The sequence below is a fragment of the Hypanus sabinus genome, assembly GCF_030144855.1.
Source record: "Hypanus sabinus isolate sHypSab1 chromosome Y unlocalized genomic scaffold, sHypSab1.hap1 SUPER_Y_unloc_10, whole genome shotgun sequence".
Lineage (NCBI taxonomy): Eukaryota > Metazoa > Chordata > Chondrichthyes > Myliobatiformes > Dasyatidae > Hypanus > Hypanus sabinus.
In genome coordinates this window covers 135,981-153,855 of record NW_026779011.1, presented here as the reverse complement: position 1 = coordinate 153,855, position 17,875 = coordinate 135,981, and the positions used below count along the sequence as shown (strand labels likewise).

The 17,875-nt window shown below is 44.4% G+C and overlaps 2 protein-coding genes across 4 annotated transcripts in view; one reads left to right on the top strand and one right to left on the bottom strand.

Moving 5' to 3' along the window:
- LOC132386007 (uncharacterized) overlaps positions 1-17,875 on the bottom strand; it is a 258,441-nt gene that overhangs the window by 206,104 nt on the left and 34,462 nt on the right. The gene's annotated exons all lie outside the window — the stretch shown is intronic.
- The window catches only part of LOC132386005 (protein LSM12 homolog A-like), a 174,274-nt gene that overhangs the window by 131,679 nt on the left and 24,720 nt on the right, over positions 1-17,875 (top strand). The gene's annotated exons all lie outside the window — the stretch shown is intronic.

Sequence of the window (17,875 nt, the reverse complement as noted above, 5' to 3'; positions counted from 1 at the left end):
CGCCTGCGACTGCTGGATGTTGGAGTCAGTTTGCTTGCCGTGTGGGCGAGCCAGCACGTGACACTGACTCCCCCTCTCCCCACCCCCCCCCCCCGAACTGGTGCTAGGAGGTGCAGAGTCAGGTGCACACTGACGGTTCTTTTAGGTGGCCGGCCTCATCGTCGTGGGGGTGGAACCACAACCAGTTTGAGATGGTCAATGGTAAAAGTCTCTTCATAAGCGCCCATGTCAAGAACACAGGTCGCCCATTATGGCGCTCCACCTTGTAGGGTCCTTCGTATGGTCGCTGCAAGGGTGGTCTGTGTGCGCCTCGGCGAACGAAAACGTACCTGCTCTGTTGTAGGTCCTTGGGCACAAAGGAGGGTGTTGTTCTGTGATGGGATGTTGGGACTGGGTCAAGTGTTCCAAGTCGCTCCCGGAGTTTAATTAGTTCCGCCATAGATGGCCACGGGGTGCTGGCACAGACTCACTGGGAACTGTGATCGGGGCACCATGAACAAGTTTGGCCAATGATGCAGCCAGGTCCTCCTTGGGTGCCATGCGGATGCCAGACTGCACCCAGGGGAGTTTGTCAATCCAGTTTGATCCTCGGAGGCGTTCCATCAGGGCTGATTTCAAGTGCCTGAGGAAACGTTCTATCAGGCCGTTGGATTGCTGGTGTAAGCAGTCAGTCGGTGGAGCTGGGTTCCGAGGAGTTGTGTTAGTGCAGATCTCAAAGACAATGTGAACTGCACACGCCTGTCTGAAGTGACATGAGCTGGGAGCCCGAACTGTGCCACCCAGATGGTAATCAGGGCTCTGGCGCATGTCTCCGTGGCCGTGTCAGTGAGTGGGATGGCGTCCAGCCACCTCGTGAACCTGTCCACCATGGTGAGCAGGTATCTTGCTCCTCTCGAAACCGGCAGTGGATGTCCTCCTATGTGTCAGCTGGAAGGGTTGCAGTGGGGCCCTCATGTGCCTCTGGAATTTGCAGGTTTGACAGTGTGTGCATGTCCTGGCCCAGTGCCCAACCTGACAGGTTGGCCTATTTGCATAGGCCGTGACAACACAAACCTGTCTGCGATCAGCCAGATGGTGGCCCAGATGGAAGGGTGGGTTAAACCGTGCAAGGCGACAAAAACATGTGCCTCCAAGTGATCGGGACAATGGGCTGAGGTTGACTGGTGGATACATCGCAAAGGAGCTCATTACCTTCGGGCCCAATGGGTATGTGTGGTAAACTACATATACCTATCTGGACAAGCCCCTCTGTTGACTGCTCCTTTGGCTCCTCCCGCAGACCCCTGTATAAAGGCTATTGGAGGCACTGCTCCTCCCTCAGTCTCCAAGATGTGGTCACTTTTGCTGCTCATAAAAGCCTATCGTTTGCTTCCTGTCTCCAAGAGTTATTGATGGTGCATCAGTATGTCTTCAAGGCAGAGTCCTGAGACTGCGGTTCTGTATGCCGGCATCTTGCTGTTCAGTCGTTGTGCCTTAGCTAATGCCGCATAATCCACCCCCGGAGACAGAGAGTGAACTGATTGGACAGAGGTGCGTGACAGCGCGTCGGCTACCCTGTTGTTCTTCCCAGAGATACACTTGATCATGGTGGTAAACTCTGAGATGTACTACAGGTGGCGTTGCTGGTGGCCCGACCACTTTGGCAAATGCGAAAGTAAGGGGCTCGTGGTCTGTGAAGACCATGACTTCCCTCCCTTCCAGGAAATAACTGAAGTGCTGGATAGCAAGGTACAGGGCCAACAGCTCCCTGTCAAAAGCACATACTTAGGTTCTGGGCGTTATAGGTGCCGGCTGAAGAAAGTGAACGGCTTCCACTGGCCATCAATGAGCTGCTCGAGCACGCCGCCAACTGCCGCATCGGAAGCATCAACAGTGAAGGCAATGGGGACGTTGACCTGGGGTGGACCAGGAGCGTGGTGTTTGCTAGTATGTTCTTGGCTTGTTCAAAAGCCACCGTTTTCTCCTCTGTCCAGGTGACCTCTTTGACCTTGCCGGACATCAAGCCAAAAAGAGGCCACATGATCCGGGCCGCTGAAGGCAGGAAATGGTGGTAGAAGTTAACCATCCAAACAAATTCCTGCGGCCTTTAACAGTGCTGGGTCTGACAAATTGGTGGATGGAATCAACTTTTGCCAGCAGGGCACAGCTCCATGGCAGTCGATCCTGTGTCCCAAGAAGTCGATGGCGGGTAGACCGAACTGGCACTTGGCGGGGTTGATAGCCAGGCCGTAGTCGCTTTGGCGGCAGCAGAGCAGGCGTAAATGTGCTAGATGTTCCTGGTGGGAGCGGCTGGCGATAAGTAAGTCATCCAGGTAATTGAACAGGAAGTCCAGATCTCACCCTACTGTGTCCATCAGGCACTAGACCGTCTGTGCAGCGTTCTTAAGTCCGAGCGGCATCCTGAGGAACTCGAACAAGTCAAAGGCCGTCTAGGGTACATCGTCCGAGTGGACTGGGATCTGATGATACCCTTGGACCAGGTCAATCTTCGAAAAGATGCGCGCCCCTTGCAGGTTGGCCATAAAGTCCTGGATATGTGGTACTGGATAGTGGTCAGACATGGTGGCATCATTCAGCCTCCTATAGTTGCCGCACGGTCTCCACCCTCCCGTGGACTTGGGCACCATATAGAGTGGGGAGGCCCACGGGCTATCAGAACGCCGCACAATACCCATCTCCTCCCATCTTCTTGAATTTCTCTTTTGCAAGGCAGAGCTTGTCAGGCAGTAGCCTGTGGGTCCGGGCATGAAGGAGAGGTCCCTATGTAGGGATGTGGTACATCAAGCCGTGCTTGGGGTCTGTTGAGGAAAACTGCAGCATGATGATAGATGGGAACTCCGATAACTCTCTGGCGAACTCGTCAGAATATGTGACAGAGTCCAGGTGAGGGGCTGGTAACCTGGCCTCACCGAGGGAGAAAGTCTGGAATGTCTTCGCATCGACCATCGTCGTCCCTTCAAATCCACGAGCAGGCAGGGCGTGCAGAGGAAGTCCATACCCAGCAGTGGCTGTGATACTGCGGCCAGTGTAAGTGATACTGTGGCCAGTGTAAATGTCCATGTAAAACGGCTGGAACCGAACTGCAAGGGGATGGTTCTTGTGCAATAGGTGCAGATGGTGCTGCAGTTGGCTGCCGTAAGTTCCAGTCCTGTTCTTCTAGTTCAGGTTTCGTGGCTCGAGGGGGGTAGGACACTGATTTCCGCTCCCGTGTCCACCAGGAATCTACGCCCAGAATGCTTGTCCCAAACGTAGAGGAGACTATCACAGTGACCAGCCGCCGTAGCCATCAGTGATGGCTGGTCCTGGTGTTTCCCTGGAATGAGTATGGTGGTGGGAAGCAGCAGGGCCTGGAACCCCACCTTTGATGTTAAAAACACCAAGACTCAGAAGTGGTGCTGTCCCTTGGTGCGAGTGTTACGTGCTGCGCTGCAGGGGTATGGGAGGGCTGGCTTTCAGCCATGCCGCTACACTAATTTCGATGGTGGTTCCGCCATTTTGTTTGGCGTGCCAAAGCACGTCCACCCGGGCAGCCACCCTATGTGGGTCTCTGAAGTCTTCATTTGCTATCAGGAGGCAGATGTCTTTAGGCATTTGCTCCAAGAAGATCTGTTCAAAAAGGTTGTAAGGCTCATGGCCGTCTGCCAGTACTAGCGTGTCACTCATCAGGGCTGATTGCGCGCAGTCACCCAGGCCGTCCATATGCAGTAACCGCGTGGCCCGTTCGTGGCGGGAGAGGCCAAATGTGTGGATTAACGGGGCCTTGAGTGCCTCATACCTGTCTGTTGCTGGGAGCTGATGCAGAAAGTCGATAACGTGGCCCACTGTCTCCTGGTTGAGGGCATCCACCTCGTAGTAATACTTGGTGGGGTCTGAGACAGTGCCTGACCTGGGAACTGGGCCTCTGCTTGCTCGAACCAGACCAGGGTTGAGTGGTCCAGAAGGTTGGCAGTTTAAGGGAAACTGCATTCTGCAGAACCATGTAATTCATGCTGGGTCCAAATGCCGTTGGACCGTCGGGGTCACCAATATCGTCGCGCTGATACGCAACGAGTGAAGGCAACACACTGAGTTGAGCAGGGTCTGGTTGAACTGTTTACTGTTTCAATCTGCACGCTTAAGTACCCGCTCCCAGCATCCCCTGTTCTGTATGACACCGGCTTCCGGGCCGAGGTCTGCCCACACTCAGAGCCCTCTTGGTTGCCGCTGGCTGCAGACTCGCCCGCGACTGCTGGAGCCAGTTCGCTTGCCATGTGGGCGAGCCGGCACAATGGGAAGTAATTGGCAGGAAGCAGAGGAGAATGGGGGAGGGGTTTAATGTAGCTTGTGGTTAGGCTCGAGAAAAGACATTCCAGGATTGTGTATTGTACAGTGAACTAGAGTTGATTGTGGAGGGAGCATAAGGTAAAGAGAGCATAATAGAATTCATCCAGCAATTTGTTAGAGGGAAATTATATCAGACATAATCGTATTATAGTGATGTAACAGAAACTACAGAGACATAAGACATGAGGGTAATCACCCTTCGCAGCCCTCTCCTTCACCATTTCCCAACCCCATTTCCGCTTTCACCTTATCGCCTGCCCACACCTCCCTCTGGTGCTCCTCCCTTCTTTCTTCATTGCCTTCTGTTCTCTACTTTCTGACTTTCCCTTCTCCAGCGCTGTATCTGTTTCACCAATCTACTTCCAAGCTCTTTACTTTATTTCTCCCCCTCCCAGTTTCACCTATCACCTTGTATTTCTTCCTCCTCTCACCCCATTTTTTAAATCTACTTTCATCTTTTTTTCTTCAGTACTGCTGAAGGGTCTTGGCCCAAAACGTCAACTGTACTTTTTTTCCATAGATGCTGCCTGGCCTTCTAAATTCCTCCAGCATTTTTTGTGTGTTGCCAAGACATGAGACCAGCTGGCCATAATTTATTAGAAGAGGATGATAGCAGGGTTGATGACCGAGCAGCAATGACAGGAGTTTATTCCTTTTAACTATGAAGTGTCTTTTTACTGGGTGTTTGTAGAAACAGCTTGTTAGCCCTGGACTCAGCAGTGAGAAAACACCCCTTTCATACTTTGTACACCTTGGGTTAGTATGACTTAGGTCCCACCAAAACTTTGGGATGTATCACCCACCTGAACCCTGACCTCTATCAACAGAGCATACTCTGCATAGAGTTATAAACAGAGTATATTTACAAATGTCAGCTTTATTGGACAGATAGCAGGAAAAAAAGATTAAAAGATAAAAGGGCCCCTTGCAATTAATGCCGTCCAAATATTCACATAAGTTGGTCATCTTGCAGTTGTCTTTAACAGGTGCCGGATCCACATCTGTATGAAAGCACACACCACCTTCTGAATGTCACTTGAAATCTATCTCATACAAATAATCCTCCCACAGGAGTATTGTTCTTCCTCCTCGAAACTGTTCATTTGTACAAAGCATCTTGTGCAACAGAGATGGCATCTTCACCCATTTTCCCTCCTGTCTTCTCCCAGTTCCTGCCAAAAAAAGGTGATCCACACCAACGTACATCACAAAAACCTCTCCACTCAGCATTCTCTAGAACTTTCTCCTAATTCCACTGTCCTGATTGGATGACACTACATTCCTAAGCATGAACATCGCAACCCCTTATCTTTAGCTCTAACATAAAAATGCTGAAAGCAGAACACACTGCTTCTACAGAAAACCATTAAATGAAATACCCTACACTAGCGGTAAAATCTTAACCAGGGTGTTACAACTGGAAGACACAGGAATCTTTAAAAAAAAGAAGCATTCTTAAGGGAGGATGAATCAGTGATAGTTGACAAAGGAAATCAGAGGCAGCAAAAAAGGAAAAGAGAGGACATGTAATATGACAAAAATCAGTGGGAACTATGAAAAGCTATAATGAGAGAAAAACTGAAATATAAAATCAAACAACACACACAAAATTCTGGTGGAACACAGCAGGCCAGGCAGCATTTTGTGCGTTGTTTGAATTTCCAGCATCTGCAGATTTCCTCGTGTTTGCAATATAAAATCAAGTTTAATTAGCTTTCACACCAAACGTATATAGTTGATTGAGACAATGTTCCTCTGGGGCCAAGGTGTATAACATATATTAAAATCACAAGAGGAACAAAATTGCATATTTTTACACTAGAAAACGCATGTATAGTCCAAGACCCTGAGCAACATGCAAATTGATGGTACAGAACCCACCAGACTAGCCTGTTGTTCCACCAGTTGATCATTGATGGGCAATACCAACAGGGGAGGCCAACCCCAAACAAGCTGCAATGCTGCATTATCTCTGGCATCTCATCACCTGGACTTCAGCTGCAGGAGAGCTGACTTGAGGCCTAGTCCTCACTACAACTGAGGCCATGCTGTTGCTTCATTGCCTTTCTCCCCAAGGGAACAAGACACATTATCAGTATCCAACAGTGTCTTGCAATAACAAGACAAACTTTCAAGGTACTCATGGATTTTGCACAAAATCTCTAGTTCATCCATCTCCTTCTGGCCAACTGCCAGCTTCTCCTTCTCCAATTTGTCCACTGGCTTCTCTTCCTCTCAGCCATCTACTGGCTTCTCCTTGAAGGAAATCTACCCAATACTGTAAAAGAGAATTGTAACAAATCTGCGGTGGTTTACTGAGATGGTTCTTTAAGAGCGCCTGTGAGGTGGGACTATGACATCAATCACAGGCTGACATTGCTAACTGTGGTCTTAATCACAGAGAGAGAGAGAGAGAGGGAGAGACTGGGGAAGCTGGTAGCTTCAGCTTGTCGCAGCTGGGGTTTGGAACTCTCCTATGTCCACATGGGTGGGTTAATCTTCAGCACAAAGAGCATAACAGAAAAGTGCCTGTCACTTCGTATAATCCATAGGAGTGGTTTTTGGAATATCCTGTGGGACCACTTGTGTAGCCCTTGCCTGGGTATATTATGAGGTAATCACGCGAAGACGATATTCCTATGACAAGTCATTTTTGGTGATGATTCCTTTGTAGATTTGGAACACTACGGAGAAGATTTACAGCGACTAATTCTTTGTTTACCAGTTTGGAACCTGTGGAATACTTTGTACTTACCTTCTCTCTTCATTACAATGTAGATTACAAATTAGCTCTCTCCCATCATTTATTATGTGAATGACTGTATTTTCCTACTTTACCATCTCAGGACTGTTAGCCTTGTTCCCCCACGCTCAATAGTTTGGGAGCTATATTTACACATACATACACATAACACTTTTAGCTTTTACTTATTTTGGTTAAATTACTATATTATAAGAAGATACTAATAAAGATAGTGGTTTTAATGTTAAACCCTGACTCAGCATGAAATCTCTTGCTGCTGGTTTGTTTCCAAAGTGTTACAGTTTTGTAACAGAATACCAAAAGATCTAAAAACAGTAAAAAAAAGGGGAAAGATGCATCTTAAACCTCTGGAAAATGACATTGGAAAGGAACATAGAAATGGCAAATCATCTTAATAGATATGTTGCATTAGTCTCCTGTGGAAGGTGCCAACAGTATGCCAGAAATTCAAGAATATTTAAATACAGCAGTGAGTAGTTGCTACTAAGGAAAAGGTACTTGGGAAGCTGAGAGGTCTGAAGGTAGGTAAGTCACATGGAACAGATGAATACACCTCAGGGTTTTGAAAGACAATTGAAGATACTATGAAGGTCTTAGTGATGATCATCCAAGGAGCATTAGATTATGGAATGGTTCTGGGGGATTGGAAAATTGCACATATAAGTCCACCCTTTAAAAAAGGAGGGAAGCAAAAGGCAGGAAATTATAGCTTGACTTTAGCGATTAGCTAAATGTTAGTTCTTTATTAAAGATGAGGCTTCAGGGTATTTGGAAGCACACAGCAAAATAGGTTTAAGTTAGCATGACTTTCTTAAAGGGAAATCTTGCCTGACAAATTGGTTGCATTTTTTTTGAGGAAACCAAGCAGGGTCTTGAAGAACATTTTAACAGGCTTAGGGTACTTTGGTTTATTAGGCCTTTAAAAAGAGGGAGTGGTTTAAATGATGCAGTCTTAAGGCTTTGGCTCAAGAGGCTTCAGGAAAAACAGGTAGAAGATAGTGTGTGTTTCTGGGAAGTTTATTTCTTCACAGGTGGATTAGTGGGACTGGATCCATTGTTAGCCATGTGTTCTTCATGCCAAATGTAGGTGGTTTAGAAAACCCACTTTCTGATAATTATCTGCGTGGTGCATCCAAGGCAGCTCCTTACAGACTATGTTAGGGAACTGGAGCTGCAGCTGGATGAGCTTTGGTTCATTTGAGAAAATGATGAAGTACAGAAAGGTGGTCACCCAAAATTTCAGGAGGCAGGTAGCTGGGTGACTGTCAGGAGAGGTAAAGGGAATAGACAAGAGTACCTCATGGCTGTTGCTTTCAGTGATAGTAACCACTTTGGATACATCAGGGAAAAGCAGCAACAACCACATCTGTGTCACTGAGTCTGTCTTTATGGCTCAGAAGCAAAGGGGTAAGAAAGAAGAGTGCAGATGTGATGGGGGATTCATAGTTAGAGGACCAGACAAGGTATTGTCTGGATGGGAAAGAGATGCTCCCAGTTGCCATGGTCAGGTACATCCTAAACCTAAATCACAGCAATTCAAAGGTGGTGGGGGTGGGGGGGGGGAGGGGGCTGGGAAGCCAGGTCATGTTATATAATGGTACCAATGACTTAGGTATGCCTAGAATTGCCCTACCACATAGCCATCTATTTTTCTAAGCTCCGTAGCTCTGTGTACTTAAAAGACTCTTGAGACCCTATTATATCTACCTCAATGACCAACCCCAGCGGTGCTTTCCATGCACCCACCACTCCCTAACCTACCTCTGTACCTACTTCAGCCCTGGGAAAAAGCCTCTGGCTACCCACACAATCAATGCCTCTCATCATCTTATGTACCACTATTTCATCATCTGTCGCTCCAAGGAGAAGAAGCCAAATTCACTCTAGTGATTCTCATAAGGCTTGCTCTCAATCTAGGCAACATTCTTGTAAATCTCCTCTGCACACACTGTATAGTATCCATATCCTTCTTGTGGTGAGGTGACTAGGACACAGTACTCCGTGGGTTCTGACCAAGTTCTTATATAGTTGTAACATTACTTCATGGCTTTTGAACTCAATCCCATGATTGATGAAGGCCTATGAATCAATGACTATATAAAAGAAAAATGCCAGTATTTACAAAATGATATCTACTAGAAAACAATATATTCTCTACTTATTCATGTCCATTGCAAACTCCTAGCAGCTCCTTTCTCTTTCACTTACTATGGGTGAAGAGATACTTTTTTTTAGGCATGAGGATATACCATCTTTAATTACTAACGAAGTTAACAGAATATACCCATGGTGTAGTTATAAACATATTAGAAAATAAATAAAAGTAAGTACCTTAAATGCTGCATAGAAACAGAAAAAATCATAAAACCAACTCGAGCATATTGTAACAGTTTAGAATTAAACTAAACTTTGGTATCTAATTTTGACTGTATGTCATAATGTGGAGGAAAAACTAGAAATTATTACTAATGTTCTGGGCTTTAGGTATTTCAAAAGGGAAAGGGAAGCATCTAAAACATTAGGCAGGGGGATAGAAACCAGAATGATACAGCTGAAAACGGGGCAATTGGTGTACAAGTGGGTGCTGTGTGTAGTGAGAGTGTGAGGATAAATGGCAGATGATAGGGCAAAATTGCAGGCAGTGGGATGAGTTGGTGTAAGATGGGACAAAATCAAAAAGGATGATGAATCCAGGACTAAAGGTGTTATATTTGAATGTGTAAGTATACAGATCTTGTTAGAGATTGGCAGTTATGATGTGGACATCACTGAGTCATAGCTGGAGGAAAATTATATTTGGGAGCTTATTGTCCAAAGATACAGATTGGCAGAGAGACTGGATGGTTCATTTGGTTAAAAAACTAGTAAATCATTTCCTTAGAAAGTGCTGACAAGGTTGGAAAATTTAGTATTCTTGTGGGTAGGGTTAAGAAACTGCAGCGGTATAACGACCATGATGGGAGTTATATACAGGCCTTTGAATTGTAGCCAGCATGTGGGATATAAATTACAATGTGAGATTGAAAAGTCAAGTTTTGAGGGCAATGATTTAGTCATGGTCGATATCAATATGCAGGTAGTTTGGGAAATCAGGCTGGTGTTAGATCCCAATAGAATTATTATATGCCTAATGAGGTATATAGAACATCTTCTGATTGAGTTGACTAGGGAATCAGCTATTCTGCATGAGGTGATGAGTACTGAACCAAATTTGATTAAGACCATAAGACATAGGAGCAAAATTGGGCCATTCAGTCATGGATGATCCTTTCTTCCCCTCCTCAGCCCCACTCCCCGGCCTTCTCCCCCTAACCTTTGATGCTGTCCAATCAAGAACCTGTCAGGCTCAGTCTTAAATTCACCCAACAACCTGGCCTCCACAACTGCCTGTGATAACAAATTCACCACTCTCTGCCTAAAAAAAAAACCTCTGCATCTGTTCTAAATTGATGTCTCTCTATGCTGAGGCTGTCCCCTCTTGTCCTAGACTCCCCCACCATAGAAAACATTCTTTCCAGATCTACTCTGTCTAATCTGTTCAACATTCAAAAGGTTTCAATGAGATCCTTCCCCCCCCCCCCGCACCTTCTAGATTCCAGCAAGTACAGACCCAGAGGTATCAAACATCCTTCATATGATAACCCTTTCATTCCCGGAATCAGCTTTGTGAACCTCCGCTGAACCCTCTCCAATGCCAGCACACCTTTTCTTAGATGGGGAGTCCAAAACCTCATCACAATACTCAAGATGAGGCCTCACCGGTGCCTTATAAAGCCTCAGCATTTCATTCTTGCTCTTGTATTCTAGACTTCTTGAAATGACTGATAACATTACATTTACCTTCCTCTCCACTGTCTCTACCTGCAAGTTACTTTTAGGGTGTTCTGCACTACTACTGTCAAATCCCTTTGCATCTCCAATTTTTGGATTTTCTCCCTGCTTAGAATACTGTGCATTTTTATTTCTACTACCAAAGTAGATAACTATGCATTTTCCAACATACTATTTCATCGGGCACTTTTTGTCCATTCTCTTAATTTGTCCAAGTGCTTCCGCATCCTATCTGTTTCCTTAACACTACATGCTAGTAACTTTCCTATAATACTGTTAACTTGGTAAGCAGCTTCATGTGGCACCTTGTCAAACACCTTCTGAAAGTCCAAATTTGCAACATCCACTGCATTCCCTTTATCTATTTGTAATTTCCTCAAAGAATTCCACCAGGTTCGTCGCAAGGATTTGCCATAATGAAACCATGCTGACTTTTTCCTGTCTTATCTTGTGTCACCAAGTACTCTATAACTTCATCCTTAACAATTGACTCCAACATTTTCCCACCTCTGTGGTCAGGCGTATAATTTCCTTTCTGCTGCCTTCTCCTTTCATAAAGAGTGAAGTGGCATTTGCAATTTCCAGTCGTCTGGTATCGTGCCAGAGTCCAATGACTTTTGAAAGGTTATTACTAATGCTTCCACCATCCCTACCACTACCTCTTTCAGAACCTCAGAGTGCATTTCATCTAGTCCAGCTGACTTATGTACCTATTGATCTTTAAGCTTTTTGTGCATCTTCTCATTTGTAATAGTAACTGCACTCGCTTCTCTTCCCTCACACCCTTCAACATTTGGCACACTGCCAGTATCTTCCACAGACTGATGCAAAATGTTTATTTACTTCATCTCCCATCCCCTTGTCCGCTGTTATTTCTCCAGACTAAGTTTCTAGTGGTCCTATATCTACTCTCATCTCTCTTATTTTTTGCATACTTGAAAAAGCTTTTACTATCCACTTTGATATTGTTTGCTAGCTTACTTTCATATTTCATCTTTTCCCACCTAATGATTCTTTTAGTTTCTCTTTGTAGGTTTTTAAAACTTCCCAATCCTCTGCCTTCTTGCTATTTTTTGCTTTTTCATATTCCCTCTGTTTTGTTTTTACATTAGTTTTGACTTCTCTTGTCAGCCACGATAGTATATTTTGCCATTTGAGTATTTCTTCATTTTGGAGTTCATCTATCCTGCACTTTCTCAGAATCTCACACCATTGCTGCTCTGTTGTCATCCTTCCCAGCAGCTCTTACTAATTTACTTTGGACAGCTCCTTTCTCACAACACTGTAATTTCCTTTACTCCACAGAAATATTGCTAAGTCAGACTTTACTTTCTCCCTGTTAAATTGAAAGTAGAACTCAATCATATCGTGATCACTGTCTGCTAAGGTTTCTTTTACCTTAAGCTCCCTAATCACCTCTGGTTCATTACATAACACCAAATCCAGTATAGCTGATCCTCTAGTAGGCTCAATGACAAACTGCTCTAAAAAGCCACCTTAGGCATTCAACAAACTTATTCTCTTTAAATCCATTTCCAACCTGATTTTCCCTATTTATCTGCATGTTGTCATAACATTGCACTTTTGCCTCGCCTTGTCTACTTTCCATTGTAATCTGTGGTCCGCACCTTAGCTACTGTATGTAGCTGCCATCAGGATCCTTTCAACCTTGCAGTTTCTTAACTTAACGCACAACGATTCACATCTTGCAATTCCATCACATATTTCTACTGATTTGATGCCATACCTTACCAACAGAGCCACACTCAAAATGTATATTGAGAGTAAAAGTATTCCAGTTAGGAACATGATTTCTAGTGCTGTAGATGGAGCACCAAATGTGACAAGTCACATTGTTAGTTTAGTATTATGTGCTATCATGAGAGGCAGGGCAAACTTGGGTTTGACTGAGTTATGGCATCAAGGTGCCTCAGAAGGAATTAGAGGGAAAACCCTCCACTAATTAGAATCACACCTGACACAAGAAGATGGTTGAAGATTAATCATCTTATTCTCAGGACGTCACTGCAGTAGTTCCTTAGGGAAGAGTCTTAGGACCAACCATCTTCAACTGCTTCATCAATGATCTTCCTTCCAACATAAGGTTAGAACTGGGATGTTCACAAATGACTGCACAATGATCTGACTTTCATGACTCCTCAGATATTGAAATACTTCACACCTAAATGCATCAGGAGCTGGAGAATATCCAGGCTTGGGCTTACAAGTGGCAACTAACATTCAAGCCAGGTATATGCCAGGCAATGACCATCTCCAACAAGAGAGGCTCTAACCATCATTTCTTGACATTCAGTGGCATCACCATCACCGAATCCCTTACTGTCAGTGTCCTGGAGGTTACCATTGACAGGAAACTGAACTGGCCTAGCCAAATAAACACCATGGCTACCAGATCAGGTCAATGGCTAGGAATCCTGCAACGTCTTACTCACCTCCTGACTCCCCAGAGCCTGTCCATCTACAAGGCTCAGGAATGGAATACTCACCACTCGCCTGGATAAGTGCAGCTGCATTAACACTCAAGAAGCTTGACACCATCCAGTACAAGTCAAATTGGTACCCTTTTCACAAGCATCCAATCTCTTCACCATCAATAAACAGTTGCAGTAATGTGTACAATTCACAAGATGCACTGCAACAACACACCAAAGTTCTTAAGGCAGAACTTTCCAGTTGCGCAACCACTACCATCTAGAAAGATGAGAACAGCAGGTACCTGGGAACATCACTACCTGGAAATCCCTCACCAAGTCACTCACCATCCTGACTTGGAAACATATTGCCATTCCTTCATTGTCTCTGGGTCAAAATTATTGAATTCCCTCCCTAACAGCACTGTAGGTGTACCTACACCTCAGGGACTGCAAGGATTCTAAAAGGCAACTTCTTCTCAAGTGCGACTAGGTATGGACAATAAACGCTGGTGTAACTGGCAATGCCCACAAACTGTAAATGAATAAATTTTTTAAAAGAGCATTGATTGTGGTAACACTTCAATAGATGAGTGTAATTATCCTCTTGAAGAACAAAGGTTGAGGAGTAGTAACCATTCTTGAAACTGCTGGTGCAAGTCCAAGGATCCTGTTCCTTCTAAGTGATGGCAGTAGCAAGAAAAGAGTATGGCCTGGGTGGTGAGGATCTTTGGTGATCTTTGATGAGGTTTCTACGAGAGCATTCATACAGATGTGCTCAGTGGTTGGTAGGGCTGATCCTGTTATACAGGGCCAAATCCACTACCTTTTGAACTGAATTGAATTCACTTTATTACTTTCATCTTTCATATACATGAGTAAAAATCTTACATCATATCTCCATCTAACTGTGCAATGTGCAATTTATTATAATTCCTAATAAATAGCATGTACAGCAGGACAGTCAGTATAACAGAAATACAGTTGTATCAGCCTAAATTAATTAGTCTGATGACTTGATGGAAGATGTTATCCCAAAGCCTGTTGTCCTGGCTTTTATACATTTCTCAGATGGCAGCAGCTAGAGCAGTTTGTGGTTGGAGTGATTCCGGTCCCCAATGAATCTTTGGGCCCTTCTTAGCCACCTGTTCTTGTAAATATTCTGAATAACAGGAAGTTCACATCCACAGATGCGCTGGGCTATTTATTCCACTCTCTACAGAGTCCTGTGATTGAAGGAAGGACAGTTCCCATACCAGGCAGTGCTGTAGCCAGTCAGGATGCTCTCAATTGTGCCTCTGTAGAAAGTCTTTAGGATTTGGGCACACATACCAAACTTCATCAACCATTTGAGGTGAAAGAAATACTAGTGTGCCTTTTCACCACCCACAGCCAGTATATACAGACCACCTGAGATCCTTGGTGATGTGTATTACCGAGGGACTTAAAGCTGTTCAGCCTCTCAATCCCAGGTCCATTGGGGTTTCCCTTCCTCCTATAGTTCGCAACCAGCTGTTTTGTCTTTACAACATTGAGGGAGAGGTTGTTTTCTTGACACCACTGTGTCAAGGTGATGGCTTCTTCTTGCTAGGTTGCTTCATTATTATTTCAGATTAGACCAATCAGTGTAGTTTCATCAGCAAATTTATTTAGCAGATTAGAGCTGTCGACAGTGATGGGTATGCAGATAGTAAAGGATGGGGCTTAGGACACAGCCTTGAGGGGTACCTGTGTTGAGGATCAGAGGGACAGAGGTGACAGAGTCCATTCTTACCACCTGCCATGAACTCACAAGAATTCTAGAATCAAGCTATACAAGGCAGGATGAAGCCCAAGGTCTCTGAGCTTCTTGTCAAGCCTCGGGGAAATTATGGTGCCAAATGTTGAATACATTCTCATATAAGCATCCTCCTTCTCCAGATGTGTAAGGACGGTGTGAAGAACTGTAGCTGTTGTATCATGTTGTCATCATGACAGAGAATTCAACTGATGTCATCAAAGTAGTATGTAGCGTGGAGGCCATTTGATCAGACAGAGTGGTGGGTTTTAATTATGGCCATTTCTTGTTTCAGCTTCTGTCTGTACCTTTACAGCAACAAGATGGAGGAGTGATCTGACTCTCCAGACAGTGGACAGAGGAGCACTTTGTAGGCACTGCAGTAGGGAGGAAAGCAGTGGTTGACCCACTCCCCAGGTGCTCACTAGGGTGGGTTGACATAACATTTCCATTCAAAGGCAACTTGGTGTTCTCAAAACAGCCATGACATAGCCAGTCAAGGCAGTATCCACCACATTTTTGGGAAGGTTTTTGATGTAATGCTGGATCTCCACAGTTTTCAAAGGATTTAGAGGTGCTGTCATGCTTTCTTTGCAATTAACATTTATATGATGGGCCCAGGACACATTCTCTGAGACCTAGCTATTTAAAGGAAATGATCCTCTTCACCTCTGATCCTTCAGTGAAGACTGGCACATGAACCTCTGTTTTCCCTCTTCTGAAGTCTACAATCCTTGAACTTGCTGACATTGCTTGAGAGGTATTTATTATGACACCACTCAGCTAAATTTTTAATCCCCCTCCTGTATGCTGATTCATCACCACCTTTGATATGGCCCACAACAATGGTGTCAACAGCATACAGTCAGCCCTCCTTATCCACGGGTTCCACATGAGTGACTTCAACCAACCATGGATTGGGAGTATCCAGAAGTTCTCATTGCAGCACTCATAGTTTGCCTTGTGTGCCGTTCATTCACTACTTTGTTTCTATGAAAAAAATGGCTCCTAAAAAGCAATTAGGTGGTCAAAGCAATTCCTCAAGTGCTATCTCTCGCCGAGAAAGTAGAAATATTAGATCTTTTGAAAAGTGGCATGCCACTTTCTGAAAAGGGCAGTAAGGTTGGTAAGAATGAATCGAGCATTCACACAATAAAGCAGAAAGAAGCTGAAATTCATGGAAGTGTTGGTGCTGCCCCTGTAACGGCAAAAATGGTTTCTCTGGTTCATGATAAAGTGCTTGCGAAGACTGAGCACTAAGTGTTTGGCTAGAGGACATGTCACAGAAGCTTATCCCTGTGGATGGCAATATTATACGTGAAAAAGCACTTAATCTCTATGAGCATTACTGTGACAGGGTTGAGGAGAGCGAAAGAAAAGGATGGTAGGGGATGGCTGGCTATGTAAAGTGCTACAGCCTCAAGAACGTAAGACAGATAATGCATGTTGAATCCCATTATGGAGTGAAAGAGTCAATGATTTCACTGTTTTGCTATTGATGCAGAAGTCAGGGATATCTTGTATGTTGCAGGGGAAGTTGGCAGGGAAGGTTTCTCTGACATGATCAGAACAACATCAAGGAACACTTAGAAGAACATAGAGAAACCCTTACCAATGAGGAACTTGAAGATCTGCTGACATCCTCTAGAGAAGATGATGATGATGTAGAAGATTTAGAGGAGGCAGAGCTATCAATTTGGACACTTGAAAAATTTACAGCAGTTTGTCAACAGGCACAAGTGTTTAAAAGATATGTTCCTTGAGTACGATCCTTTGATGGAAAGAAGCCTCCGTGTCAGCCGAGGGATACAACATGCCTACAACCACTGCAAGATTTGTATGATGATGCAAAGAAAAAGAAGAGACAGCTTCCTATAACTATGTTTCCAACTAAAGCATCTGCAATTGTGAAGTCTTGACATTTAAAGCTTTAAGATCCTCAGCCCTCAGCCTCCACAGTTCCTGACTTTACTATTACTGAGCCTCCTCCAAAGTGGCCTTATTCCCTAAACAAGACAGTGTAACAACTACTGTCCAGTTATTAGAAGTTTTATTCTTTGTTTGATTATTGTTCGCCTCGCTACTTGTGTTGTGAGCAAGGAACATGTACAGACTTTTTTTCTTGTCATTATTCCCTAAATATTGCAGTATAACAATTATTTATATTGCTTTTACATTGTATTAGGTATTATAAGTAATCTAGAGATGATTTAAAGTATATAGGAGGTTGTGCATAGGTTATATGCAAATATTAGGCCTTTTTATATACACCTTTTTTGATAGGCCTTTTTTGAGCATCCACATTTTTTGTATCTGCGGGAGGTTCCGGAACCAATTTCTCGTGGATAAGGAGGGCCGACTGTATTTCAATATGGCATTGGAGCTATACTTAGCCACATAGTGGTGTAAAAAGTGCAGAGCAAGGATAAAGCGCACAGCCCTGTGGTGCACTTGTGCTGCTGGGAATTGTGGAGGATACATTTTTGCCAGTTCAAACCAACTGGGGTCTGCAAGTGAGGAAATCCAGGATGCAATTGCATAAGAGGATATTGAGGCCCAGGTCTTGGGGTTTACTCATTAGAAGGGATGATGGTTTTAAAAGCTCAGCTGTAATGGATAAAGAGCATCCTGATGGTGTGCATCTTTTCTGTCCAGATGTTCCATGGTTGTGTGAAGACCAATGAGCCATCATCTGCTGTGGACCTGTTGTTTCTGTAGACAAACTGGAGCATATCCAAGTCATCAATC